Source organism: Strix uralensis, chromosome 3 (assembly GCF_047716275.1).
Source record: "Strix uralensis isolate ZFMK-TIS-50842 chromosome 3, bStrUra1, whole genome shotgun sequence".
Taxonomy (NCBI): Eukaryota; Metazoa; Chordata; class Aves; order Strigiformes; family Strigidae; genus Strix; species Strix uralensis.
The window spans coordinates 9,754,841-9,779,669 of NC_133974.1; positions in this window are offsets into that span (position 1 = coordinate 9,754,841).

Consider the following 24,829-nt stretch of genomic DNA (forward strand, 5'->3'; position numbering starts at 1 on the left):
AAAAATCAAGCAGATATTTATAATAAATCTCCTATAACAGAGAATTATAATTTTCCCATAGAGCCTTCTTTATTAATCATTCTGGCTATACCTGTCATTCCATCACTAACATTTTTTGTAACGTTTCCCCATCACATACAAGTCCTCTGATTGCTCTGTGCAGGTCGCAGCCAGCAGCAGTAGGCAGCACTCTCCCTGAACCCCTCAGTGCGAAAGGTTGGCCGCTACCCAGCTTCCAGGTAGCCACGTGGCCACAAGCAGCAGCATTTTCTGGCATCTTGTGAGGCACCTGAAAGGCGTTCGCCTCCTCTGTGTGTTTGGCTGGGCAGTACTGCTAAAAATATAAGCTCTGAAGTGCAGCAAGGCAGAAAGTGTCAAAGAATGGATTATTCTTATCCCCTGTAGGGTCTGATGCCCTATTAAACATGGAGATAGGACACAGTGACCAGACATTTTAGTTGGGTTAGGACGGTTCTAGGAAACAATGCTTTTTCTTGCTCTCTGGAAAAATAAAAACCAACCAAACAAAACCAAACCAGCAAACAACACCACGCCACCACCCCCCGCCCCCCCCCCCCCCCCCCCAAAAAAAAAAGAAAAAACAAAAAAACCCCAAAAAAACCCAAAAACCAACCAAAACAAACCCAACCAACCAACCAACCAAAGTAAATCTCCAGGACTTTATTTTGTCCCAGATTTTGACTGGCATTTTTTCTGGCTCTCATCCTCCAGTCACATTCCTGGCAAGATACTTTTTCACTGGACTAGAGTTAGAGAGCTGAAAGCAAGCATTTCCTCTCACTTTCAGCTCCAGCATCAGATTCTCTGCCCAGGCAGGACAAGCGTTCACTGCATCATCCAGCCATCCTCCATGTGACACTCCCCTGAAATAAAACCAAATTTTGTTAAACTGCTGAAGGAATTTTTAGGAGAGCCAGGGGATGTACCTTTCTGTTCCTTTCCAAACAGTTTAGGATGAATAGGTACAAAGGAGCACAGACTGATTACCTTGGGAGGAAGGATTTTTCTTCAGAATAAAGGATCTCATTAAGAATTGCCTCCAGGCTGTTTGAGTTGTCTGCACAGTGCTTTGGTGGATGAATCCAAAGCTTCAGCTGTGCTGTAAGAAGCATTTCTACCTTCTCAGGAGTGACCAGGCTTGACCCCATTTAGCCAGTGAGATCAATTTAGGTCACGGAGTGAGGTCAGCTTCTATACACTGTTCTTAGAGAGTTTAAAAATGACTACACGGAGGTGGTTAGCCACTACTCTTGTCTCAGATCAGCTCTCACCTCTTTCTGCCAGGGTAAGGCGAGTCATATGTGAAAGCACTTTGAAGTGACAGATGATATTGTTGAACTTTTGGTGGACAGTCTGTTAGCTGGGATGAAAAAGGCAACAATAACATATAATAAAGTAAGGAAGCAAGGTTACACATACTAACTTTCAGCAATAGTCCCTGAATCAGATGTTGTCTGATTTTTTACTTGCGAGGTGAAGCTGACCTACAACATTGGAAAGGACTCATGAATATGAATACAAATTGCATGTCATAGATGATTAGTGATTGATGATTAAGTGCTGTACCACTTTTTTTCTGGAATTAAAGGCTTACACTGAGAAAACTACATGCTGCAAAACTCCTTCCCAACATTTAGAAAAGATGCATCTCTTTATACGCACACTCTCATTGCTTTTTGTCATTTTGAGTTTTTGTCATTTTTTTCTTTAGATTCTTTTTGCATGTCTCCTTTTTTCTTCTCTCTTCTCAGCAAAATCCCTGAACTGGAAGACCCTATATTTTTGTTAATCTGTATTTATAGATTAAAGCAGTTCAGAAAAAATTTCACACTTAGACCACTATTATGATTGCAACAGAAGTCATTGCTTGCAACCATGGTCATTGAGGGAGATAAATTATAGGTTGTAGGAATGGAGGAGGAGGACAGAAGAAAGGGATCTTTAGTCTTAACCAGTACATTTTCTAACACTTGTTAGGACTTCTAGACATGGCCACAAATAAAGTACCAATAATAGTCATAGTAAAGATTAAAACAAATGATTCAAAGAGCTAGAAAAGCAGAAATAGCAGTGATCCATAGTTGGAGTTGATATAAGTTGGTATCTGTTGACTTCAAAGTTAGATGCATTTGAAGATCATATATGATATATATCATTATATATCATATATATTACAAGCTTTCGAAATTTTCTGTCCTGTCTTTACAAATTTCTCTGCATTAAGGAATGCAAGGAGTGACTCAGAATCTTCACAAATGGCAGCTGGGAACTCCTGATTTCTCATCAAGATGATGCTTGGGCAAACAAATGGATATTTGCAGGTAAACACAGCATGCTAACTTTGAAGCTGCAGCAGTACCTTTGGCTTCAAACATTTGTGCCTAAATATCTAACTGAACTATGGTCATAACAAGATTTTGAAATGAAAAACATGCAGTGTCTCATTAGTTTATGTTTTCTTTTATCTGTAGTCTTCTGACAAATTAAATAAGAAGATTCACAGAAATCCAAAATCAAGGCTAGGAATGCTGATCTAATAGCCAGCTGGTTAGCACAGAGCTATCATTAGTGTTGGCTGTTCTGCCAAAAGTGCAGCTTGTTTAATAAGTACAATTTTTCCTCTTATTCATTTCAGGAAAAAAAAAAAAAAAAAAAAAAAAGAAAGAAAAAAAAGAACTAAAGGAGCTCTGTCAGATGAGGATTAGCTTTTATGAAGTAGATGATTCAGCAATACTTTCTAACCATATCCCTAAAGCCTGCACTCCTCCTGCTTTCCACCTCCCGACCCCCTATCTCCATATTTAAAAAGCAATAATAAAAGGACATTTTAAACTATATATTTCCTGAAGATTATTCTTTTATTAAAACCACTTACAGAATTTCAAATAGTGCAGTGCATGATGCTCTTATTATGTGAACTAAAGGGATTAAAGTATTGCTATACATGTCCTTTTAGAATAAATCACACACATGGACTATTCTCTATGATTTAGGGTAAAAGGGTCATTTTCTACAGTTTATGCTAGTAACCAGCAAACCTTTGGGGGCAATTTACACTGCTCATCCACAGTCTTGCATCGTAGTTCTAGTAGTGGGAAGCTCAGAACACCACGTTATCATACACTTTACTTTCAAGAAATGAGTTGAATAGCAACTAATATTTACACTCAGTAACAACATATCCTAAAGAACTTTACATGAAGAGACCTTGGGCCAAATGTGTATTTGGCATAAACTGTCATTTCCTATTGAAGTCAATGGATCTAGTACAGCTTACACCAGCTGAGTATTTGCCCTTTCTCAGATCATGAGCTGTAACAAAGCTGGAGATGCACACAGATAATAAGCAAAGACTATTTATTTTTGGGGTAGATACTATGTAAGGAGAAAGTATATCTAAAACAATTTTAAGAGGCATATATGACAAGAACTTAGGCATTTTTCATACACATCTGAATTGTTTTGAAAATGAAAAATTTTAAGGGAGAGAAGTTCACCTATTTACTGATGAGTTTTGTTTTTTCAATCCTCTTGGTCATAGGATTGGTTTAAACATGTACTGAAATACATCCCTATGCAAATTTCACTGTACTAAAATATCTCCCTATGCAAATTTCATTGTTTCTTGGCACCTGATATATTTGAGACTTAGGACTAACTAAAGCAAAGACTGTTTTCTTTCACTTCTTTTGTATTTCATTTTGTCCCAACCATATTATAACAAAAAAAAGTTCTATAGCCCAAATAGAACATGACATTGTAAACAGATTATACTAAATATTAGTGGTATCATCAAAAGAAATGGTGGAATCTATATGAAAATAACAATATAAAGTACCTGTTGACATGTGTTGAGGTATGTCTATTTAGTTTCAACACAATCATTAAGGAATTTCATAAATATTTTTTGTAAAACTTCTGGAATGTTAAGACTTTATTATTAAACATAACTGCTTAGCTTTTCAGCAGCATAAATGTGTGCATGTTATCCATTTTATCTTTGAATTAGAGATCCTTTTTCACATGTAATTAAACCAGAAAGTACTAACAGCATCAAATAAATTAGTCATGCTATAATTAAACTAATATTTTCTCTAGCCCACACCCCATATCTTGACTACATTAGACTCCCACTTTTACTTATTTTTATAAATATTATTTTTTTCTGTAAGGGTCTCATAGTCCCTTGTGAATATCTACATTATCTTATAATCTTTACAGATACAAATATAATCCTCATGTGCTGCTGTCTGCAGTTTGTGGATCTATTTTCCAATCAAGGCCACCTCTCATTAATGCAATGAGAGCTTTCATGAATAAATCCCTCATTTTTCAGTGATAGAATAGATTCTTCATTATTGAATTGTGTGCACTCAAGTGGGATCTATCTGCATCCGAAGAAAGAAACTCTTGATTTCTTGAATCATAATGAATGCTCCGGTACATTTCTCACCATTTCGGTTCCTCAGAGTTGTCTCTAATTTCCTGAATATCTTGATAAACATTGGCTTTTTTCTGCCTTTTTGGTTAATGAAAGCTCAGGAATTATTTCTCAAGCCTATTAATTAGGGATGTTTGTGCATTTTTCAAACTACTCTAAAAAGTGAATGATAACCATTGATATAAAATACACTGAGAGTCCAAGAAAGAACTTGGGTCATCATTAACAAAATGACAAGAAAGAGTCTTTGAGTGTTGTTGGCATGGTATCTATCTAATCAGTGGTAGATGCAGTGCAAATGCAGGTGGAGTATATTGAAACTTCTTTTACTTACTTTAAAATCATCTGGGAGGTGTGCATAATTTACAAAAACATTCCTACAGAAAGTAAAAATAGAAACTTAATATGGTGGGCACAGCGTACTGATTTTCATCCACTAAATTAAATATTACAACCTTATCTGAAATACTTGATATCTAAAATATATTCCTACTCTGTTTATTTAGGCAATAGCATTTACTAAAGCCATTTGGTGCCTTGATTACAGAATCAAAAATATCAAGCATTTTAAAGGCCCTTCATTAGTATTGTTTATCATTAAGGTGACTAAAAAGGTAAAAATGCTGGTTTATGTCCCATTAAGACAGAAAAAACACTTCTGTATGAGATTCAGAAGTCTGGAGATCCACCCTGAACTCATCAGCTACAAACTTCTGTGTGATTTCACCTCACCTTTCTGTAAAATGAGTTAGCTGTGGCTACAGGTCCAAGAGGTATCTGGATGCTGCAGATGCTGAAAATCTACATGAATTGGAGAAGAGACAGGAAATACTCATGCAAGAGAAATCCAGTAACAGTTAAATGTAAAGACAAGGAGCTCTGGCTCAGGAAAGGACTGAGATTAAACTGTTGGAGGCAGGGGAATATTCTCGGGGAAGCACCTCTGTTTTCTTGCTCTTCCCTAAGTGCCTGCTCCTGACACCCACCACAGACTGGACACTGGGACCTTCTAGATCTTTTTTCTGTTTCGATCTTCTGTTCTTCCAAGGTTGCCCTTCACAGGGTGATAAAGCCACACAAAGCACTGAGCCACCCTCACGGCAATAGGAAGAAGGCTGTGAAATATTATTCCTATATAGGTTGAATAAACACCTGCCAGGCATTAAGTGCTTTGGGTCCTGCCTTAGAACAAGGCAGTGGGTAGAATGGCTTCCTGAAGTGTCTTCCAGCATCCGTTTCTAGGATCTTCACTGGTATTTGAGAATTAGTCTCACCAAGAAGATATTCCCATTGTCCTGGTTTAACCAGGATAGGGTTAAGTTTCCCCAGCAGTGGGGGGGAGCTCTAGCCGGGTTATTCAGATACCATGCGGAGGTCACATCCTGGCAGGTCACATTTTTCCTGGCGCGGGAGCGCGGTGCACTCGTGGTTTTGTACATCGTGCTTCAAACTGCTGTATTTGGTAGCTATTTTGCTCTGTTCATTGCTATCACTATTACTGTTATTGTTATTGTTGTTGTTTGTTGTGTTGCTATTGCATTGTTGTATTAAACCTTTCCTTATTTCAGTCTTGGGGCTTTGTATTTCACTCCCTTTGTGGGGGAGGGGCAGCGGCCGCGTGGTCTCAGACCCCGGCAGAGGCTAAACCGTTACACCCATCCAGATTAATCTCCTGTTTCATTGTATCTAAACCGACTAGATTTTCTGCATTCAGCCATACCTGTTTCCCTTAATAGTCAAGGTAGGATGGGCTGAATCACATCCTGATGACCTAACATGTTAATTGCTTTCCCAAAGGACCTCTGTCTCTTCTACAACATCCAGAAAAATATAGTGACTAAGCCATTAATATAAATACCTTTTGAATACACGAGGTTTTGACGGAAGAATTCAGGTTTGTATGTGTAGCAAAGTTCTCATCACATATAAGAATCCACAATGCGTCTGTAGAGACCTAAAATATTTCTCAAATTTTATTTCATCCTAGACTTCTGGAAAGAGGATAAATGCAGAGTTCAGCTGTAACCCAGAGCCCAATAGCCTGCTTTCTCAGAGATCTGTTATGTTAAAACAAAGAGGGCATCCCTGTACAAATGAGGTATGCTGTAAACCAATGCAGTTTGTGCTGGTTTAGCACTGCAAATGATCAAACTTTAATTATCAAGTCCTTAAAGTATTTTTAATAATATTTCAAATATATGTGAGATTAAATGTGTCCAAGAAGAGAAAATAATTACTAAATTGTCTCTTTAGCTGAAAATATGAAATGATCCAACAGAACTAACTCACATTGTCTGTTGACCATTCCGAAACACACCACTAATGCATTGTGATCACCAGCAACTTGCTATCACAGACCACCTTAACATTGGATTGCAGTTGTGGTTCAGGGGGAGCTAGGTTCCAAAGGAGACAGAGTAGATCTCCGCTGCTCTCAGTAGAACAGTGCAAGAACGCCTTCTCCATAAATTAGGGAAAAATCACTAGTTATGGTCTGGTAACCAGCACTAATGAAAAACTACGGGACAGATATGCTTCCTTTGATCCACAGAAAATATCTTAGTGCTTTTAGCTGCAACACTACACTGCTTGTTAAGTCCCTAACTCCTACAATTTTATCAGATGTACAATTTTCCAGGATAATTCCCTTTCTTATGCATAAATATATAAGGCCAAATAATACAAAAAAGACAGTTGCAACAACGCAAGCTGACAAAAGAGTTCATACATTGCTGCAGTGATATTGGAGGATGGTGAGGGCCTGATTTTGCAGCCAACAACAGAATATGCAGGTAAACTGCTGTGCTGAGCATTATTAGTTTCAATGAGTTTATATATCTGCAATAGTTTGCACCTTTTCTGTTGCAGACCATTGCCCTATACCATGGCTTTCATCCTAAAATATGCAGGTTTTGCCTACAGCGTTCTGAAGTTGATAGCTGCCCCAGTGGCTTACTCTACTCAATATTTTTTAGTCCCCTGTGACATCCCTTTTTCCTCAGTATAGTGGACTTTTCATCTAGGTCAATTCTAGCAGTCAATTTGGCAGTTACCTTTTAAAATTGATTGCCTGGATCTATTTATGAATCACTCATCTGCTTCTTCTATTTTTTTCTTGCCCCAGAAATAATGATGGAAGCAGATGCGAAAAGATACCAACAGCACAGGTACCCACAGACTTACTACTGTCACGTCCTGCTTTCTCAGGCTGTTTTTCTTAGTTTCTCGCAGGCCTGGTTTCTCGTCTCTCACAACTACTACAGACAAAACCTGCACCACCCATTTACAGACAATCTGCACTGCATGATATACTCTGAACCAATGGGTGCTGGTTTCTTTTTTTTCCTGTATGATACATAAATGATGAATTTTGAGTCATACCCAATAAAACAAATAAACTACTCACATAATTTTTACTTTTAACTATTGGATTTGCTGATGCATTTATAGCATTCTCATATTAAAACAATCATTGCCCTTAAGTTTGTAACATTATTTTTCAGTTTTCTAACAAATTAGTATAGGAGGTGTAGCCATAGAGAAGGTATAAACAAATGGACTAAGTGTATTTGAATATGCAGTTAGAAGAAAAAGGAAAAGAGAACTTCTATTGCTATGTGTGTGAATGTGTTAACTGCATTGTATTTTAAAGAAATATATTTCAATGATGCAAATACACTTTGTCCATAATAACAATAAAGCAAAAATGACTATAAAGTCTATAGTCAGACAAAGTCATATCTATGTTATGAAGAAGACTGTTTATTGGAATTTTTTGTTGGTTTTGGTGTTCTGTTTTTGTTGTGGTTTTTTTTTAATTTAGGTGTCTGTAGGGATTTCTTTATCTGTCACATATGTGTCCTAGAAACTACGTATTAGCAGAGTAAGAAAGTTTAGTGGCAAGATATTGTGGATTTAGGGATTTTTTTTCTTGGTTTGGAAGAGCAAAGTCAAGGACAACTCCACGTGTTCTGCAAAGTTCAGCAGTAATATTATTATTCACACAAGTTGTCTCAGCTGTGAAGTCAGTACATTTGTTCTGGATGTCTCCTTATTATTAATGGCCCTTTCACCTGCCTTTCTACATTTGTTTGAGCCAACATTGCTCTTACCTCTGGTCAGTTCACTTAGATTGTTTTCAACCCCTGGTTGCCTTAAAGGTGAAGTTTTGTTCCAAATGTCTTCTGAAAGGTTAGTCTTAACTACTGTATTGATATTGGATTGAAAAAGAAAATACTCAGGAAATAACTATGGCAAATGAAATAGTAAAACTCTCCTCTTACCTTCAAGGCATCACTCATTCTATCCAAAATCCTACCCCCAGCATGACATCACAGGGTAAAATTCACCATGGAGCCAGGGCAAATATAGCACAAAGACCACAGAATGTTTAAATCCACTCAAGTTTGACACCACACTGTATCTACCTTAAGCAGAAACAGATGTTTAAGTAGGAATTAACTGGTGTGTTACCTTTTTGATGGCTCTTTGCAAACAGGTGAATTTCACCCAGAGAGAATAAGCATAAAATTGGATCAATTTATTAAAAATTCTGACTGGAAGAAAATCATACAAAGATTAGTCAGGAAAATATGGTTTCCATCTTGGAAAAATTATATTTAGGAAAATTATCATTTTTCTTTCAAATATGAGTCAAAATAGGAATTTCTTACCTTTGAAAATGCCCTCAATTCCTGTTGCATTTGGATGAAGTCTGGTTTTCTGTGGGCAACTTTCAAGGGTGTCATAATCTGAGACTTATTTATAATTTTATTTTCATATGAATCTTAAAATACTTAACATTATTGCTGATGGAGAACTACTTATACTATCAAAGATGTTTATATAAAGCATAAGTAACACTGCCAAGGAATTAATTAGCACGAGCAATGGAGGTCATTGGAATGTGAAGTGCAGGGCTCTAACTGTAAAAATCAAGAGCTGAGCAAAATGAGATATTGGTTTAGCTTCAGTAGATTATTTTACAAAGAACTCTGTATCAAACTGCTACGATTTCATCTGCTTGTCTTTCCTTATTTATAGAGTACCTTTAGGAAGTTATTCCAGTCTTTCAAGAGAATTTGTAGGGAGACTCAGGACTCAAAAAAAGTTTATCACAATCAGAGTAAAATAATATGTGATGGAGAGACTTTTTAAACTCAATACAAAGTAACATTCAGATGGGTTTGGTGTACGGGGATGTAGGTGTACATGTTAGAGTAATCTGAAATACAGAGTACCAAGGTGATAATATGCCACATTAGGACAATTCATTTTATACATCTTAAAATAGAAATGTCTAAGGAATGAGAGATGGAGGTCAGAAAAAATTCATGAATTCTTCCACCTTATTTTCATAAATCAATGCCTTAGGCCCCACTGAGGCAGCTAAAAATACATTTCTCTTTCAGATGAAGGAGATTAGGAGGTGGGAGGGAGGGCATGTTGCCTTGCAAACATAGAGGATGTCAGCATTGTCATGAAAATTATGAACATATTGTGTAGGTGTTACTGCATGAGGGATGCACTTTCCATTTTAGTGACATAGATAATAATAGTCTTTTATAATCCACTATATAGAATTTGAAATTTCACCTTTTCAACCTATTATGTTTGTGGTGCAGCCTCTAAATAGCTAACAGGAGAGAAGAGGTGAAGTTGAATGAACTGAAAGCGTTCTCCTTACTGCTGTGCAAAATCTGTGTATTTCAGGCAACAAACTGGTAATGAACTGGTACACAGTGAATGCCACATTTTCTGATTCTAGGAACTATTGACTTTCCTGGGTACTCTATCTAGGGAAGACAGAATAACCAAGGTGAGTGCATTTCACTGTGGATGTCAAAGTAGAAATTGGAATGACTCAGTTGATACTTTGGAACTATCTGCTTTCCAGTTTGTGAAGCAGGTCAAAATATCAGCTGAAGTACCTATTTCTTAAATGTATAGCTATTAATCAGTTAACTAAAGTTAACTGATTAAGTTAACTAAAAAGTGAATATAGAGTTCGCTTGAAAGGTGAGAGCCTTTACATATTCATCATGGAGAAGTAAAGCCTGAACTCTAATGACTGGGCCTTCATGGCACAAAAATTAACAAGACAAATAATGCAATGGGTGTCTGTTAATTGGAACAACTCGGTGGGCAGCCACTTAAATGGCTGTCTTGATGAGGGGAAAAAAATTCAAAAATAGCTTTGAAAATAGCTAAACTGACATAAATCTGCACACAGACTAAAAATTGCAAAGATAAACATTTTATATGTTCCTTCTTTATGGAATCTGCCTCCTACTACATATTCTGTGAAAGACAGAGGGTCAGTATCTGTTGCACACAGAAGACACTGTACCTCTGATACAGAATACACTCCAAGTATTGGGGCAGAAAATGTAAAGATGGTTACACTCATTAGGCAGATATCAATTTTTCTTCAACAGATGGAAACTTTGGAGTTTCTAAAAGCAAAAGTTCCTTTTTCCCACTTGTTTGTTGAATATAACTTTTCAGTTGCTACCTGACCACTCCTGCATCAAAACATCAACTTCTGTGATCTGATAGAAATGTTTTCTGTGCACAGATTAGGCAAATACTTGCACACCCACCAAACTTGACCCACCCATGTTCTACCAAATAGCGCTACCAACCTTTACCATGACATATTCCCATTTTGACTTAACTGATAATATCAGATTTGTGCCTTCTACATAGCAACTCAAGGAGGACAGTATCAATTAAGCTCCAGATATTTCCCCCATCCCTAAATAGACATACATAGTGTCCCACTGAGATGACCACTAGAGAAACATCTTCTTTCAAACATGCTCCACACTCTGTAACTAAATACATTTTGTAAAATTACTTTGTGCTCTAGACTGATTCTTTCCTAATGCTGTTGTTGTGGGAAGTATTCTCTCTACTGAGATGGAGCTGCTACTCAGCTATGTATCCCAGGCAATGGTTTTCATCATTTTTTTCTTGCAGTATTTCATCACGATTTTCCATATTTCCCTTCTGCTTTTTTACTCACCTGTGATGTATGTCCTATAAGCTCAAAGGTCTCTAATATGGTTGTGCCATTTGTCCTGTATATTTTTGGACAGAGCTTCCACAACTCATCCTGCAGTCATGCATATGAATGCAGGAGCAGAAAAGTCTCTGGTGGACTGCTCTTTTCCATTTGTATTGGGTTTATGTGGAAGGTTTTGGTAGCAGGGGGGAGGGTGCTGCAGGGGTGACTTCTGTGAGAAGACACCAGGAGATGGCCCCATGTCAGAGAGCGCCTATTCCAGCTGGCTCCAAGATGGACCCGCCACTGGCCAAGGCTGAGCCCATCAGTGACAGTGGTAGCGCCTCTGTGATAACATATTTAAGAAGGGGAAAAAGTTGCTGCGTAAAAGCAACTGAAGCCAGAGAGAAGAGTGAGAATATGTGAGAGAAACAACTGTGCAGACACCAAGGTCAGTGAAGAAGGAGGTGGAGGAGGTGCCTCAGGCACCAGAGCAGAGATTCCCCTGCAGTCCATGGTGAAGACCATGGTGAGGCAGCTGTGTCCTGCACCCATGGAGGATAACAGTGAAGCAAATATCCACCTGCAACCCTTGGAGGTCCCCATTCTGGAGCAATTGGATGTGTCCTGAAGGAAGCTGCACCCTGTGGAGAACCTGTGCTGAAGGAGGCTCCTGGCAGGACCTGTGGCCATGTGGGGGACCTACACTGGAGCAGTCTGTTCCTGAAGGACTTCACCCCATGGAAAGGACCCATGATGGAGCAGTTCTTGAAGAAGTGCAGCATGTGGGAAGGACCCCCATTGGAGAAGTTCATGGAGAACTGTCTCCCCTGGGAGGGACTCCCATGCTGGAGTAGGGGAAGAGTATGAGGAGGAAGGAGCAGCAGAGACAACATGTGATAAACTGACTGTAACTCCCATTCTCTATCCCAGTCAGCAGTGAAGTTGAGCCTGGGAAGAAGGGAGGAGTGGAGAGAAGGTATTTTTAGATTTGTCCTTGTTTCTCATTATCGTACTCTGTTTAATTGGCAATAAATTAAATTATTTTCCCCAAGTCACGTCTGTTTTACCCATGATAGTAATTGATAAGTGAGATCCCTGTCCTTATCTTGACCCATAAGCTTTTAGTTGTATTTTCTCCACCTGTTCTGTTGATGGAGGGGGAGTGATAGAACACCTTGGTGAGCAACTGACAGCTAGCCAAGGTCAACCCATCATACCATTGCTCATTTACCTAACGAAGGACCAAATCAAGGCATCTGATATCATATAACAATTCTGGACAAATATAGAGATAACCTATGTTATTTTTTTCTTGTGAACTACTTATCAAATTCTTTTTTTTCTCACTCCTCTTCAATTCGTGGAGTTTCTTTGTTACTCATAAGACCACCAAGAATAGTTAGCTTTGCATTAGATGTTGTTTTGAAGTCATCCAGTTATCACATTCATACCAAGGTGCTAAGGTTCTACTCTTATATATAAAAATAACATTATCAAATACTCTACAAGACCACAGAACAAATCGCTTTTGTCAGTCAGGTGTCTGATGAAAAGATAAAATGGCTGAATTTAAGTTGAATTCGTCTACATGTATGCATGCTTGTAGAAGTTTGCATATGTGACCATGACATAACATAATGTTCCATTACTTAGGTTGTGAAATACGTAGATTTATATAGAGCAGGAACTTCAACCATATATTATATACTGTTCACCTTGTATATCGTGATTTCCATTTCCCTTGTTCATGGGTGGCATGGACCGCATGGACATAAACACAACATGAATTTAGATCAAAATATAAATTTTTTCTCACACATGGATCTGTTACAATTAACTCAGCCAGAGGTAGAAGCACAAATGTGCTTTAAATACTAAGAATATACTTTGGGTTCTGTCACTGAAAAGTTTTAAGAAATCATGGTAAGAGCAATTTTCCTCTTTTTGTAGTTTAGTATAAATTATGGAGCTCAAGAGCTGTCATCCAAATCTATGCCAGTTTACTTGCTTTAGCATGGAGTACCTTGGAGTGATCCCAGATCCCACTGAGATTCTGTCTGCCACCAGAGGCCATTCCCTCTTGTCTTATCACTTGTTACTTGGTTAAAGAGACTCATCCCCAGCTCTCTGCAACCTCCTTTCAGGGAGTTGTAGAGGATGATGAGGTCTTCCCTCAGCTTCCTCTTCTCCAGACTAAACACCCCCAGTTCCCTCAGCTGCTGCTCATAAGAGATGTGCTCCAGACCCTGCACCAGCTTCGTTGTCCTTCTCTGGACACGCTCGAGTCATTCAATGTCCTTTTTGTAGTGAGGGGCCCAAAACTGAACACAGTAATCGAGGTGCGGCCTCACCAGTGCCAAGTACAGGGGTAAGATCACTTCCCTGTCCCTGCTGGACATGCTATCTCTGATACAAACCAGGATGCCATTGGCCTTCTTGGCCACCTGGGCACACTGTTGGTTCATGTTCAGCTGGCTGTCAATCAACACCCCCAGGTCCCTCTCTGACTGGCAGCTCTCCAGCCACTCCTCCCCAAGCCTGTAGCGCTGCTGGGGGTTGTTGTGACCCAAGTGCAGCACCCGGCATTTGGCCTTATTGAAACTCCTACAGTTGGCCTTAGCCCATTGCTCCAGCCTGTCCAGGTCTCTCTGCAGAGCCTCCCTACCCTCGAGCAGATCAACACTCCCACCCAACTTGGTGTCATCTGCAAACTTACTGAGGGTGCACTCGATCCCCTTGTCTAGATCATCAATAAAGATGTTAAACAGGAGTGTCCCCAAAACCGAGCCCTGGGGGACACCACTCGTGACCGGCCACCAACTGGATTTAACTACATTCACCACAACTCTTTGGGCCCGGCCATCCAGCCAGTTTTTTACTCAGTGAAGCGTGTGACCATCCAAGCCACGAGCAGTCAGTTTCACCAGGAGAATGCTGTGGGAAACGGTGTCAAAGGCCTTACTAAAGTCAAGATAAACAATATCCACAGCCTTTCCCTCATCCAATAAGCAGGTCGCCCTGTCGTAAAAGGAGATCAGTTGTCAAGCAGGACCTGCCTTTCATAAACCCATGCTGACTGGGCTGTATCATCTGGTTGTCCCGCATGTGTGGTGTGATGGTACTCAGGATGAGCTGCTCCATCAGCTTCCCAGGCACCGATGACAATTGTGTATAGCTTTATGGTGGCATTATCTCAGGTCTGAAGAAATTATGCCTGTGTTGGCATGGTGCTGTAATGGGATTATATATCACTTCTGATTCTCAAAAGTAACACAACTGTCTCTATATTGTGCTGCATGGCTGTAAACATGCCACTAGCAAACAGATGAATATGCAGTTATCTGAATATTTGATAAAACAATAATGTACAAATGTGGTATGAGAACCTACTCAGATTTAGGATGCCCATAAACAATAACTTTAAACTAGACAAGATTGACATCTGACAGTCCTGACCCATAGATGTGAGACAGAGTTATCTTAATTCATCCTGGTCTTTTTGGTCTGATTAAAGATTTAATTTGTCAAATTGCTGTATAGTTGTATCTTAATAATGCAGTATCTGAAAATTCATGTATTCTGACTGGTTGAGGTCATTATTAACAAATAATAAGTGCTGGGAATCATTTAATATGCACTAAGATTTTCATCATCAGAGACTTACTTTACAAATTTAATTTCTCATTCTCAAATAAATGTCTCTTTTCTGAATTGCTTCTACTGTCAGAATTTTTAATCTCTATGTCATTACCAGTCATGGGAACCTGTTTATCTTCTGACCCTGCTTCTCATCCCAAATCCAAAGATTTTATCTGCCTCAGGCAGAAATAAACACATTTTAACAGTGAATCCCCATGGGAAGTGCAGATCAAAGGATGATAAATCCTATAAAATTTAATTTAATTGATTATTGGTAGACAGTGAAGAGGGGTAAATGCACTCTTGTTTTTGACAAAAAAGAATTTAAGAACAGTTTATGTCTGCAATTATGCCTTGTGAGAATTTTTGCTTAGCTATCTTTCTCTTTCCTCCTCGTTGCTCATCATCTCCCCTTTATCAAAGGCTGTTTATTCCTCATCTCCCTCTGGTAAGCTATTTAAGTTCTCTTTAGTATTTTTCAATCAGGATATCTGAAATTAACAAAATCTCCTACTTAAGCTGTTATACTAGTTTGTCTAATTTTTATGGAGACATGCTGGAGAGCTACCTCGTGGACTGCAAATGCCACAGCTCTAATGAAGATCAATAAGGAGCAGCAAAATCTGCAGCCCACTTTTCAGGTTTTGTGCCTGAAGAAGGAAGGGGACAGGAGTACAAGCCCTAAGAAACCTGGAAGTGTGATATTGGGAGAAAGATATATAAACACAGAGGAGACAACTTCACTTTAGCATCTATATTCAGAGAGCAGAAGCTAATCAGACAAGAATATAGACATGGAGAGAACTGCTGTGTCTGGATACTACATTCAGTAACATTTACCACTAATGACAGATGTCTCATCTTAGCTTTGTAAAGTTCAGAACCAGCTCTCATGAAGAGCTCTGCAGTCCCTTTATGTTACTTCTTTTTTTTTCAAGAGACTTCAAGAAATTCTATAGGACTGGATAACAACAGTGTTCGCTCAGTACTAAAAGGGCAAACAGGCTGACCTAGGTAGCAACTGTAGATAGTTCAAAATTGGTACTAGGTAAAAAATAGAAAGGTTGACATAAGAAGCGATCAGCACATAATTAAAGAATAGAAATATTCTTAAATGACAATCAGAATGGTTTCCTCTAAAAAAAAAAAGTGGAGAGCAACAAAACTACAAGCACTCTGAAAAAGACTGTAAGTGTATGACATTGTCTATGGCCAGCTGTAATAGAAACAAAATCTAAAACTGGTAATGAATTTGGTAACAATAGAGTGCTGGAAGCCAGAGCTATAACCCATCTATTTCAGGTGATCATAGTGTCATGGTAAAATATAGGACTACTGAATATTATTTTGCTGAGATTTCCTGCAGGAGAAAATACTTACTTTGTTGTGAATGATACTAGCTCCCAAACCATTATTGTTTTTCAGCAAAAGCTACCTTCGGTTTAAAGTCAAGTTTAAAGTCAGGTGCTCAAGAAAGTTCATACACAGTAACAAATAGAGTTATCAGGCTCCTAATGATCTATTCTCCCATTGATACTCCTGGGACTTTGCATAAAGCTCTCATTAATGCAAATGGAAATGTGGAAAGTACATGCCGAAATCAACAACTCCCCCTATTGTTATAATAGGTGAATAGTCCCCTTAGGCAAAAACTAACACTACTGAGTTTAATTTTTCCTTGAATACTTCTTCCTCCTTATGAAACAAATCATGTTAAAAGTGTAGTCTTTTGGGTTTGTTTGTTTTTTAAGTGGATGTCACAGGAGAAATTCAGGGTAGAGGATATATCAAAACCAAGATTCTTGTTATGACCCAGTTCTGACCTGGCCTAGCCAAATCATCAGTCATGGTGACAATGTGCCATATTTTTCACTGGTGCAACTGCACTGCAGTTGACAGAATTACAATTAGAAGAGATTTGCCGTATAGCTGTTTAGTAAGAATCTGGGGTGGCGATTAGTGAATGGTTTGCCTTTCTCTGCAGCTTGGATTAATGTTTACATTATGTAAAGGTATATGTACGCTTCAGTTTGCTACAGATGTTGTGGTTAAGAATTCGTGGATGTTTGCACTTTGCTGCTCCAAGTTTCATTATAACAGAATGTGAAGATAACAGGGCCACAATCTAGTTATACAGTTGAAAGGCTGGCAGAATAATTTGATTGTATTCTGCTTATTTACCACAATATTCTAGTATACTTTGTGGCTTGTAATAAATGCTAGGCATGGGACAGCTAAAATAGGTAGCACTAATGATGTCCTACAGCAAAGAAATATTGTTCCTAGAACTTTTATGACTACATTTCCCCAAAACAACACATAGAGAAAGTGATAACTTATTTACACGGTTCTAGTAAAAGAAGAAAAATACTTGTCAATGTCTAAGATGTCTAATCACTTTTTGTAATTTAGTTGTCATTTAGTCAATTGGAGTGATCAAAACCAAATATGCTCAGCTCTATGAATGGAAATCTTTCAATCAAACTCTTAACATTAACAGACTGGATCTGTTAAAGCTAGATGGAGCTACCCAATGTTAAATAAACATTGTGTTTCAATTTTTTATTTCCTAAACAATTAATCGCCTTTACATTATAGTAACAATCAGCTGCTTACTGGGTGAAATTGTTCCTAACCTGGATTAAGTGAAGTCCTAACATTGACTCCAATGGGGCTATGATTTCACCTTTATTACATTAATCAAATGTAATGTGCCTTAGTAACACCACTCAAAATATTGATCAGTTAATGAAAGAGCAAAGATCAATGCTTAATGCAGGTGTCATCTAAAATATAGAAAGTAAGGATAGAGCAAGCCCTGGTTTATTATAGTGTCTTGTGATACATGTTTCACAGCTGTGCTGTATCTGTATATAAATGGGTAAGTAGCACCTTCTAGAACTGAAAACAGTTATGAATTTAATATCTAGTAAATGGGCCATATATGTGAGGAAATAATTTACTAGCAGTAATTCTGTAGTCCAGCTAAATAACTAGTTGTCTTACTCACCAGCAGGCAATTGCATATCTTGTGTGCCACTATAATTCTTCCACAAATTGATCCAAATTAATTGGATTCACAATTAACCCAAACACAGTGCTTAGTCACTAAAAAAATAAAGTTCTTGGATCTCTTTGGAAGGAGAGATATAGAGTAAGATTAGACTGACCAATTTTTTTTGCAATTTTACTGGAAAACTTTTTGGCATATAAAGTTAATGTGATGTGCAGAAACATGAGGGCTTTGTACTGAAATTCCATGTGGGGTTGTGTTATCAATCAATATGTCCTAGGGATTTACACAGGAATCTGCTAATGGAATACAGTTAACTTAAAACTATGCCATCAGTAAGTGTCACTCTCACTATTGGGAGACATTAGCTATCACAGCAGTGGCTGGGAAAAATACAGAGCATAGTACATGTAGTTCATAAACTGTTGTGAATTACATTGCAGCTGTTTCTGACTTTCTTCTGCCTACATAATCTTAAGATTTTTAATAGCACTCTTCAGCGTTAGCCTAGCACAAAAGACAGACCAGTTAAGAGAAGAAATCAACATAAATTTCTACTCAGTAAAATAATTGTTGGAGGTCTTGAAAACTACTAACTACATCTACAGCTTACGCTCTGTGTCAGTGTTTCTCACTCCGTGGGTTACAACCCCGAAGTCATCATGAAATGTGACCAGAGGGCTACAAGAGAGTGTAAATTTTATGACAACTTAAAGCAAAGGATATCTCATTCTCCTGTTCTTCACAAATCCTTATCTTTTAAGGCTCAGTAATTTTTGTAAATCTCTTGAAACACATATTGTGTCAATTACTTTTCTCACTGTTAGATTTATAACATATAGAAGGAGTTCACAATTTTTTTCTAATATCTACTAAATAGTCACTGTGTAAATGCTTATAAGTCATACTTTCATTAAAATGAACTGATGCTGTGATACATGATACTAGCTAGCATTTGGTAGCTAATACACATTAAAATTCTTGTGAGGTCAATGTGAATTTTAACACATCAGCTGATAAGACTTATTGCAACTAGCATTGACCGGATAGTTTATGGTAAAAGTACAGCAGGCCTTTAGCACATTAATTAGTACATACTAGCCATCGGAGTCGAAATTAACCTTTTTATCTAATGAAGACTGTATCAAAGACTAATATTTGTGGGATGCACAAGTTAACAAAATTCACCAAGGAACTCAGCAAAACCTAACTATATTTTCCTTCAGGGCTAATTAAACTAAAAGCACCAGGATATTATACCCATATTTAGAATTTACACCTGCATTTATCTCAGCATTTAACACAGCTGTAGTCTTGTGTGTTAACAGCATTTGTATTTTCTTTCTAGAAGGATTGTGCTGATATGAGCTTTATTGAGCTTAAGCAACACTAGCTAAGAAAATGAGCCCTGAGCTGTTACTCACGATTGTCCCTTGAAGAAATATTTTCTCCTGCAGTCTTCTCCAGCTGCTCCTTAACTGCTGCCTCACTGGTTGCTGCATCCATTCATTTACCCAGCCAAAGAAGGTGACCTACCTTCAACAAGTTTAATAGCAAATCTTTACTCTCGTGGGTTGTGGGTTTATCTCATCTCTGTGATGGTCAATGAGAAAATCTAAAGATAATGACAAAGAATAAAGAGGAATTTGCTTGAAAGTAATGTAGTTACTTCCATCATACATATATATTTAGGGTATTTCTTTTGCATGCATACCTGCATATATAACATATACTTCAACTTTCCTTAAGAAGAAAAGATTAAAAACAAAATCATAGAATGAAGAACCACAGAACATATACCACACCTAAGAAGTAATCTTGCTGCAGAAGAGACCACAGGCAGGCAAAGAAGCTTGCAGAAACATGCAACTGTAATTTGTTGGTTATTTGGGTCAAAATTTATTCAGAAAAAAACCAAACCAGTCTCCTTTCCTCTCTGTGTCACTATATTTTTCTCTGCTGGTATAACAACTTGTACTGTATTCTAATTTGGGTAATTGATCTAGCTGCAAAATAGCTACCAAAGGACAAAATAAAGATCCTTTTTTTTTGACTTGGTGAATTCTCATTCATGAATAAGATATACAGTTTTTGCTAGTCCAGTGGAAGGCATGGCAGCATACAGAAGGAACTAGAAAGGTTGTCTTCAGTGCAGCTCAAACTCTGCCTCAGACTTGATATAGGAAGATAGACTGTTGATGTGGCAAGATGTCTTACAACTGTAGGACTTGACTGGTAGGTGTGGAGGTTTTATATGAATGTTGAAGAAACAGGTCTGTTTTTCCTATGTCCTCTTCCCCAGATAAGCAGGACAGCACTCTACCAAAAAAATGAAGGGTGAAGTGAGAAAAAAGAAAGGAAGGCCAAACTGCTTCATTGCCCTGAGCATTGAGCAGACTCTATAATGCTTCTGATGGAATATATTTTCCTTATTTACAGGTAACCAGTCTGTGTTCTACCTTTACCCATCTCTTTCTATTTACATGAGTGTACATAATGAGACAATAGAGGACCCTGGCAAAGTACCAGACAAAGTCTAACAACAGCTAATAGGAGTAGCATAACCTCTAGATTACTCACAGGGAGAGGGGAATAACCAGAATTTTTGCTGTCCTGTGGGATGCAATTATGTTGTCCAGAACCAAAGAGGGACCTGTCTTGCCTCCCCTGTTTATTGAATGTAAAACTAATGTCTAGTTTCATTGCAAGCTCCCTGACTAAGATGGATATCCTAAGGCCAAATTCAATAGGCAGTCAACCACTATACCTGTCAAGAGCCAGTATTTTCAAAAGAATGTATGCTAGTAGATTATCATGTCTCTTTCAGTTAGAATCAACATTTCTTTTCTAGTTCACTTAAAATCAAATACACCACAGTCCAAGAGATATATACCTTAATTCCCACACAATTTATAACACCATGGTTCTAATATGTGATTCTGACACCCAGAAGAATTTGGGTTAAATTTTCAGATGCTTCTGTGATGTTGGATATTTAACTTCTTTGAATCCTGAAGTAAGAAATTTCAGGATTAATACCTGTGTCTTTTCAGGGAATAAAAGTAGGAACAATCAGCTGTCAACCAAAATATCTGAAATAGAATTAGTATTGCAAGTATCAGAGCTATGGTTCTTTCAAGGAGGCACTCCGAAAAAATGTGGAGAAGTGTTGAATTCCTTATGTGACTTTCTCCAGTGATGATTTAAAGGATGTCATTCCAGAAAAGGAAAAACTAATTTCCATGTTGTCTGGAGTCAGTTTGCAAGGAAATGTGCAACTTGCAGAAACTGCAGGAAAGGACACCAGTGAATCACACAGAATTTTTAATTTTGACTCTTGACTTATAGGTTTCAGATCTGACTAGTACAAAGTGTATACAAAGGCAACGGGTTTATCGCACTGTTCATCTTTGTCAGACTAAAAAGATCTCTTAGATACCATGTTCCAGATTCATACCATTCTCCTTGATGTTGTAAAGATCTCTAGACTATCTATGTATATTTCCTTACTGGAGAGACATAGGCTTCCCCAGAGACCACTTAGGATCAGCATTGCCCTCTTACCAGAATTAATTATTGCAGTATACTACAATAAAGTAATAATATCAGGTAAAGTAGCTCAGACACCTAAGAAAATAATTTAGGCATCTCAGTTAACTACCTAAGACCAGATGAAGCAATTCAGGCTGATAGCATTACAAATGGTCATAATAATATGAAAAACAGTATTAACAATGAAGCAACATTATTGGATATTATGGAAAACTGTCATATTTTATCATTGGCGTAATAAAATATGGGTCATTTTCTATCAGGTCACCAAGAACTTTAGTGAAGCAATGAAAGAAAAAATAATGTTATACAGAATCAATCTACTTTGTTACAGTTCTGGTTCTTTTGGACAGCCCATGATGGATAGTCTATAGGATACTGATAAATTGAGTGAATAGGCATAGACTTATATACGAGTGGGCGGCTGGAAGATGGGAGAGTCTGTATCCCAGAGGAGAGAGACAAAAATCAAGAAAGTCTTCGGTTTTGTAAGAAAGAAAGATACTTACCGATTTGAATCCACATCAAATTATAGTGGAATTGAACAAGAATATTACTATTCACCCCAAAAAAGATTATGTCATTGTACATGAAGTGGTGTGTGTGTCATTGCTAGAATACAATCTCATTGGGATCACAGAGGTGTGGTGGAATAGCTCACACAATTGGGGCGCTGCCATGGATGTTTATAGTCTGGGAATGTGAATTTATGTGAGAGAGAAGTGCGCATGCACAGAGCTGTGCCTTGGGATAGATTGTAAGGTAGCTGACAATTTATGCATTAGGATTAGAGAGCAACATTGGCAGCATTGTGGTGGATGTCTGTTCCAGATCGCCTGATCAGGAAGAAAAATTAAAGAGACTTTCTTCAGAAAATGGGAAGAAACCTTGCAATAACATACCCTGGTCCTCCAGACTTTAACTTCTCCAGTATCTGATGGAGGGACAGCACAGCAGGGCACATATGATCTAGGAGGTTTCTGAAGTTGATTGATGATAACTTTTGACACAGGGAATCAGTAAGCTGCTAGGAACAGATACTCTGATGGACCTGATATTCACAAGCAAGGAAGAACTGTTCAGAGATGTGAGGGTGAAGGGCAACCTCGGCTGCAGTGACCATGAGATGTGGAGTTCAGGATCCTGAGAGGAAGGAACAATGCAAAAAGTAGGATCACAACCCTTGACTTTAGAAGAGCACATTTTGGCCTGTTTGGGCACCTTCCTGAACCATATATTGGAAGCAAAGTGAAGGCAGGAAAATGTGGTCCTGCCACTGAATAGAACAAGTAACCTGGCAATTTATGACATAGAGAAGGCCAAGGTACTCAGTGACTTCTTTGTCTTAGTATTTGTTGTTAAGTTTTGCCTTGGGGAATCTGAGGCCCCTGAAGAGCCTGGAAGTGATTAAAACATTGAAGCATCTTTCATATGAAGAGAGGCTAAGGGATCTGGAGAAGAGAAGACTCAGGGGGATATTGCAACGTGTATAAATACTTGATGGGAAAGGGTAAAGAAGATGGCTCTTTTCAGTGATTCCTAATGAACAGGATAGGAGGCAATGGGCACAAATCAAAATAGAGGAAAGTCTATTTAAAATGAGGAATAACTTTTTATTGTAAGGGGAGTCAGGCATTGGAAAAGGCTGTCCAGAGACATTGTGGAGTCTCCATCCTAGGAGATATTCAAAATCAAACTGGATATTGCCTTGAGCTGTGGCTGACCCTGCTCTGAACTGGAGGTTTGGCCTAGATGATCTCCAGAAGCACCTTCCAGCCTCAACTGTTCTGTGCTTCAATGTGACTCTGTGATATATGTTACATTTTGTTAAACTGGAAGAAGTGGTAGCAGAAGTTAATTAAGCTATAGTACATACAAAACCGCATGAAATCATGGAGTTATAGCCATTAATATTTCTTCCAGTGTTTATAAGTGATTGAAGTCTGTATCATGCCATTGCCCGTCTTTTTCTATTTATATGTCTGCACTGAATGATGTGAGCAGAAGGCTTGAGGCAAGATCTTTAGAGAAAAGAGAAAAGCTAAGTCAATTGAAAGCAATTTCTGAAGGGAATAACATCAAAAAGAAGGAGGAGAAATATTTGAAAAAGAGGAAAGGGATTGAAGGATATTGAAGATACTATGTTTATGTGGCATTCTGGCACTTCTGAATGTCCTAAAAAAGAATTACGCTAAGAGTAAGTTAGTGGATAAAGAAAAAATTTTGAGGAGAAGCACAAAGGAAAACCAATAGAACATCAAGAGCATTTGAAATGCTAGGAGGCATTTTCCTTGTGGAAAATGTCTGAAAGACCTTAAGAGAGCTGATGAAGATTCATTTAAATAGCTGAGCAGCTCATTTAAGCAATCAACCAAAAGCCTCAGTGCAGTTTTACAAAATCAGACTGTTACTATGAACTGGTGGCACAGAAGATAAAAGCAAAAATGCATCATGTGTCCTGACAATGCACTTTGTCAGAAATTGGTCACAGCTGGCTTAAACTATGAACTGAATTAGGCTCCACAAAATACCTAGTATTCACTCCTTGATAGAGGTTAAAGAGCAGATAAAAATACCCAGACCCAATATTTAAAAATTATAAAATGAAGATTATTTGGGAATATAATTTTACTCTCAAACACCAAAGTAAGCCAGAAAACTAGAACTTCTGGTTGATTCTGCAAAATGCAGCAGCCAACTGTACCAGACACTGATTGCTCACAGAACAATATGTCAACAAGAAAGGGAAAATATTCCCATTATTGATATCAGGTGGAATATACAGGAATAAGATAAAAACATTCTACATTTTGTTCAAGACTTTGTAGGGATTATCAGTGACTGGAGATTTCCATGAAGAATTCAAATTCTCTACCTGCCATTTTGAAGAGAGTTTCCATGTTTCAGTGATACTTTGAAATCTTAAGATCTGATTAAGCCCACTTCCTGGGCATTGGGAATGGTTTATAAACTCAAGAATAATAGCAACAGTGGGGATGTTGGTAAAAAAGAACCGGTTCATCTTCTAACAACTGTAGCTGGAGGAAGGCATGTGAGAGAAAAGCTAGAGTCTAAGAGCAGCATCTGGGTAGTGTTGATCTGAGAGCACCCACAGAAAAACAACAGTGGTCCTAAGATGAAGGAAGAAATTTGT